Here is a 6,078-nt window from a genome sequence, read left to right as displayed (position 1 = left end):
CAGATTTCTGAGTTCAAGGCCAGCCTGGTCTACAAAGTGAGTTCCAGGACAGCCAGAGCTATACAGAGAAACCCTGTCTTAAAAACACACACACACAAAAAAAAAAAAAACAAAAAAAAAACAAAAAAAACCCAAAACAAACAAACACATGAAGGCAATAAATATTGTTTATTCTCTTCCCATTTGAAGGAGTCTTTAGAGATCCACTTTAAATTTGTATACCTTTGAAGATAATGTGACCTGCTTATTCATAGTTCAGTATTAAAAGCAAAGTAGGGTGCCACTAGCTTTAGACAGAGCCTCTAAGAATTATAACAAGTAATAAATAATCGTCATGAGACTTAGAGTCATTGCTAGGTTACAAGGTACTTGTCAATGTCGGGTTTTAGATTACTGGTTTTATGGCATTTGATCCTGGGAGAAATTTCTGTGCCTTTAAGTAACTTTGTAATCTTCTAAATTTGGCAAAGTTTTTACTAAGCAACATTTTTTTTTCAGGATAAAAACAAGGGCTTAAAGTTTAATTTCCAAATTCAGAATCAGAAAACATATTCTAGACTTTATGATAGGCCATTTCCCCAATGATACCGATCAGTACCTCTCAGTGATTCATTCAATCTTACCACATCTCTGTCAACAGAACAATTTACACAGTAGCATGTAATGGCATTCCTTAAACTCCTTAAAACGATGGATTAAGATAACTCACACATCATCTGTGTAGTTCTAAGACATAAGAGGTTTTCCTTGTACTGTTGGTCCTATGTAACAGAGTTTTGCCATGAACATTTTCATGCACCCTGAAGGAATTGAAATTTCCTTTGAAAAGCCATGCAAGTTTTCTGGTCAGCTTTTAAATAGCTTGACAATAATAAGCATCTTTTCTCTCTGGAGCTATTACCATCCAATTCTTTGCTTCCCATTTCTATTTTGCAATCTCCTGTGGCCACTTGAAAAACAACAGCCACTGCCCTAGCATTAGGGGTGGTGAGGGAGTAGGAAATCAAACTTGAAGAGAGGTAAGCTTCTAAATCTGCTGTCAAGAAGGAAAATACTGCTCTTACCACCTTTCTGAGTCCAGGCATTATGTGAGGTTCCCTGGGGAACAGCACTGTGTGTTTTAGCTCCTCACAGTGTGGCAAGACCCCAGGAAAACACTGAATTGTTTATTTCAGATAAGCCTTGTACTCCTCTGTTCAATCCTAGACAAAAAAAGAATGTTGATTGGCATTCTTGCTGAAGACACCAGGAGATGGCAGTACATCGGAAGCAGGAAATTCCCTGGAGGGGAAAACTAGCGCTGGTTCCAGAAAAGCAAGGTGCTGATGATATGAACTGAAATCACTTGGGGTTTTATAGTTTGAAGGCAGGCGTGAGCTACTGAAATTTTTCTGTGGTGCAGAAGTACTCTCAAGTACCATATCCAGGCATCATAAGTGGCAGGGGATGGCAGTCCTAGTAACTCCATCAGGCAGCAATGAAACCAGAAGATCATGAATTTGAGACAAGCATATGTATGGATGTATATTTGTTTATCTACATCATTTGTCTGTCTGTCTATCTATATCTATCTATCTATCTATCTATCTATCTATCTATCTATCTATCCATTCCATATTTCGAAACCATAAGTTTCATATGTGGAGATATTATTGAAGAAACAAGTCATTCTAAAATAAGTTTTGTTGTGACACAAAAAAATAAAACGAAAACAACCATTCCAAAATCTAAAACAATCCTAACCTGTGCATTTTCCAGGTCCTCTCAAAACTGTAATGTACAGCCACTGGCATTTTTGCATCTTTGAACTGAAGATTCCATTTTCAGGCAGACTCTCAGAGTTGAATCCTGAATTCTTGCCATATGCCAGGGGTTAGGCCATTAATATGTAAAAGAAGCTGGTATCCAGAGAATTGACTTTATAATTGGAGAACACCAGAATAAACCTAACACTTCTCCAACAATGCCCTCCACAGCTCCCTGTTCTCTAGGCTATTAGGCCATGTCCAATTTTCTTGGTCTGTTGGAGGAAGCAGCTGCCTCCGTGTGCTGGAGAAACTTTAATTACGGGGGCCTTTTCCTCCCACTGGAAAGCCTCTTCCTGTGGTTTGGAAGTTTGAATTATTCAAGTTCATGTTAATACACTGTGCTGAATGTGCAGCTTGCTCTTGGAGGTGCTTGTGGGGCTGTTTGCATTCTGTGGATCTGGTTTCTCTCTCTCCTCTGGCCTCCTTTCCTGTCTTCTCTCATCTCCTTCTCTTCCTTTTGTAAGGCAGGAACCAAGAAAAAAATGACTAGCACTTACCGAGCTCATTTTTTGATAGAAATCATGGGCAGAAAACTCTCCCAGTGGACATTTCTGTAGTACAACTCGCTCTTACTTAAATTTCTTTTTCATAGGAGGGAGACATAATGTATATGCTTTGATAGGCATCCTCAGAACCTCTATGCATATTTCTTCCAAAACCAAGCTAAATAATTGTTGCTTTTTTTTCTCCCTAAAACTGCAGTCAGTAATATAACACTTCAGTTTTCCTCTTGATGCTACAGAGTTACTAATGAGAAGCAATGGACTCTTGCCTTAACTTCATCTTCATCTTAAAAAAAAAAATAAACAGTTGTTTTATTGCATACTGTATAAATAAAAACTCCAAATTTCATGTTTTGACTAGTCTTCTCAAGGATTTGTTAAAATCCTCAATCCAATCCTGTGGCTCCCTTATTCTATTTTTTTTTGGGGGGGGGAATCTAGATTTTGAGTTGTCATTTTGACTTTTCAACAAACTCGATATCAAAATACTCAGCATCACTTATTCAGCAGAGTGTATTAACAAACTTCTATTCCTGGACTATGAATCATTGCAGTCTCAGGCCTTGGCTGGTCACTCAGTACTTTCAAAGCCTCACAGGCTTAGTTTTCTATTAAAAACATAGTAGTAACAATGTAAACACTAATAAGAGAGTCCATTAATACAGTAGAATTACATCGACTAGGTTTTTTTTTTTTCAAAATCACAAGTATGAATTCAGGACTTTACAGTCATATTCATGTCACAAAGTGAGTATCCTTATCACACTTTCTGTTCCAGTTGATTGAATAGAAATAAAGTTCACAGTGCCAAACTCTCTTCCCTCCCTACAAATGAAATCTGATTCATGAAGAGAAAAGCAAAAAGGCAGTGAGGAATGCGATCCCTGAAAATCATTAAAGAGACACACAGATATACGGGAGTGTTCTCACACATAATTGAGAGCTGTGGTACAAGTGACTGGCTGACACATGCTGCTGGGGCCTGTTTTAAGGTATCAGAGGAGGGGAAGTCTGCAAAGAGTATCACAGGTGCTTTTGTTGTTGTTGTTTGTTTATTTTCCCAGAAAGAAGTGGATAACTCAAGGCAGAAACGCAGGGGAAAAAGCATATTTAGACTACTATTGCATAGATTTTTAAAAAAATCAACCAATCTTTTTAGTTTTTATTGTCAAATATTAAAAGCATGTTAAAAAGAGCAAGTCTCACTTCTGATTTCCATCTTCCAGGGCTACATACCTAAATAGAGCCTGGAAGGAGCAGGCCTCTCAGGAGTGTGGACAGGCCTGTGAGTGCAGGTAGGACCACCAATGCTGCTCAGAGAAACCTGCCTGAAACCTTCAGAACACAGGAACCGAGGGACAGCTGGAATGGGAGCCTTCCCATTTCCATATGCACCCAGAAATGATCCTGTACCATAGAGCTACATACACAAATACCACTAGGAGAGAGCTGGTCTCCCATGAAGGCCTACACATCTACAAGCACAGCTAAGACCACCACATCTCTTCGAATTCCTGGCCCAAGAGTGACCCTCACAGAGTCATCAGGACACAGGAACCAAGGATCAGCTAGGAACATGATTCTTCTGGTCTCTATCTGCACCCCAGAGATGACCCTGTACCACAGCTCTCGATACATAAATTACTCGTAAAGAGAACTGGTCTCCCAGGAGTACTGAAACACAGGCTTATAGGAGGGACAAGCCAAAGTCAGAGACAGTATGACCAGCTAACACTGGATATAATCATATGTTGAAAAGGAAGCACAAGAACATCAACAGAAACCAAGACTGCTTGGCATAAGCAGAACCCAGTTCTCCCACCAGAGTGAACCCTGGCTACCCCAACAAACCAGAAAAACAAGACTCTGATTCAAAATTATATCTCATGATGATGGTAGAGGAATTTAAGAAGGACATGAATAACTTCCTTAAAGAAATACAAGAGAACACAGGAAAACAGGTAGAAGACTTTAAAGAGGAAACATGAAAATACCTTAAAGAATTATAGGAAAACACAACCAAACAGATTAAGGAACTGAACAATACCATCCAGGATCTAAAAATGGAAATAGAAATAATAATGAGATCACAAAGGGAGATAACACTGGAGATAGAAAATCTAGGAAAGAGATCAAGAGTCATAGCTGCAAGCATCACCAACAGAATACAAGAGATAGAAGAGAGAATCTCAGGTGCAGAAGATAACATAGAAATTGACACAACAGTCAAGGAAAATGAAAAATGCCAAAAGATCCTAACTCAAAACATCCAGGAAATCCAGGACACAATGAGAGTCCAAGCCTATGGATAATAGGTATAGAAGAGAATGAAGATTTCCAACTTAAATGGCCAGTAAATGTCTTCAATAAAATTAAAGAAGAAAACTTCCCTATCCTTAAGAAAGAGATGCCCATGAACATACAAGAAGCCTACAGAACTCCAAATAGATTGGGCCAGAAAAGAAATTCCTCCAGTCACATAATACTTAAAACACCAAATGCACTAAACAAAGAAAGAATATTTTAAAAAGTAAGGGGAAATGGTTAAGTAACATATACAGGCAGACCTATCAGAATTATACCAGACTTCTCACCAGAGACTATGAAAGCTAGAAGTTCCTGGGAAGATGTCATATAGACCCTAAGAGAACACAAATGCCAACCCAGACTACTATAGCCAGCAAAACTCTCAATTGCCATAGATGGAGAAACCAAGATATTCTATGACAAAACCAAATTTACACAATATCTTTCAACAAATCCAGCACTTTAGTGGATAGTAGATAGAAAACGCTAACCCAAGGAGGGAACCTAGACCATAGAAAAAGCAAGAAAATAATCTTCTTTTAACAAACCCAAAAGGAGATAACCACACAAACATAAAAATAACATCAAAAATAAAAGGGAGCAACAGTCAATGCTCCTTAATATCTCTTAACATCAGTGGATTCAATTCCCCAATAAAAAGATATAGACTAACAGACTGGCTACATAAACAGGACCCAACTTTTTGCTGCATACAGGAAATGAACATCAGTGTCAAAGACAACACTACCACAGAATAAAGTGCTGGAAAACAATTTTCCAAGCAAATTGTCCCAAGAAACAAGCTAGAGTAGCCATTCTCATATCAAGTAAAATTGACTTTCAACCAAAAGTCATCAAAAAAGATAAGGAAGGACATTTCATACTCATCAAAGAAAAAAATCTACCAAGAACTCTCAATTCTGAACATTTATACTCCAAATGCAAGGGCACCCACATTCATAAAAGAAATGTTACTAAAGCTAGAATCACACATTGCACCTCACAATAGTTGTGGGGGACTTCAACACCCCACTCTCATTAACGGGCAGGTCAGGGAAACAGAAACTAAACAGAGACACAGCGAAACTAATAGAAGTTATGGACCAAATGGATTTAACAGCTGTATATAGAACATTTCACCCTAAATCAAAAGAATGTACCTTCTTTTCGACACCCCATGGTACCTTCTCCAAAATTGACCACATAATTGGTCTCAAATCAGACCTCAACAGATATAAGAAGAATGAAATAATATGATGCTTCTAATCAGGTAACTATTGGAGTCTAACAAGTCCTCTGAAATGACAAAATGATGGCACACAGTAATGTAGATTGACTGGCATTTGATGAAAACACATTGCTATTAGGATTTCAAAGAGACCTGCTTATTGGACTCTGTTCATTGAAGGACTTTAGAAGAATAAACAGTTTCTCTCTCTCTCTCTCTCTCTCTCTCTCTC

The 6,078-nt window shown here is 38.3% G+C and overlaps 1 protein-coding gene across 4 annotated transcripts in view; it reads right to left on the bottom strand.

Moving 5' to 3' along the window:
- The window catches only part of Hs3st5 (heparan sulfate-glucosamine 3-sulfotransferase 5), a 291,841-nt gene that overhangs the window by 232,219 nt on the left and 53,544 nt on the right, over positions 1-6,078 (bottom strand). The window contains exon 1 of one of the 4 annotated variants that reach the window (XM_029482551.1): positions 1,065-1,132. The exons of the other annotated variants lie outside the window; for them this stretch is intronic. The gene's annotated coding sequence lies outside the window, so the exon portion shown is untranslated. Of the gene's footprint in view, positions 1-1,064; positions 1,133-6,078 lie in introns of those variants that run through there. 4 annotated transcript variants of the gene reach the window in all.

The sequence above is a fragment of the Mus caroli genome, chromosome 10 (genome assembly GCF_900094665.2).
Source record: "Mus caroli chromosome 10, CAROLI_EIJ_v1.1, whole genome shotgun sequence".
NCBI lineage: Eukaryota > Metazoa > Chordata > Mammalia > Rodentia > Muridae > Mus > Mus caroli.
Note: the sequence above shows the minus strand (reverse complement) of the source record. Positions and strands in the feature narration are given on the sequence as shown.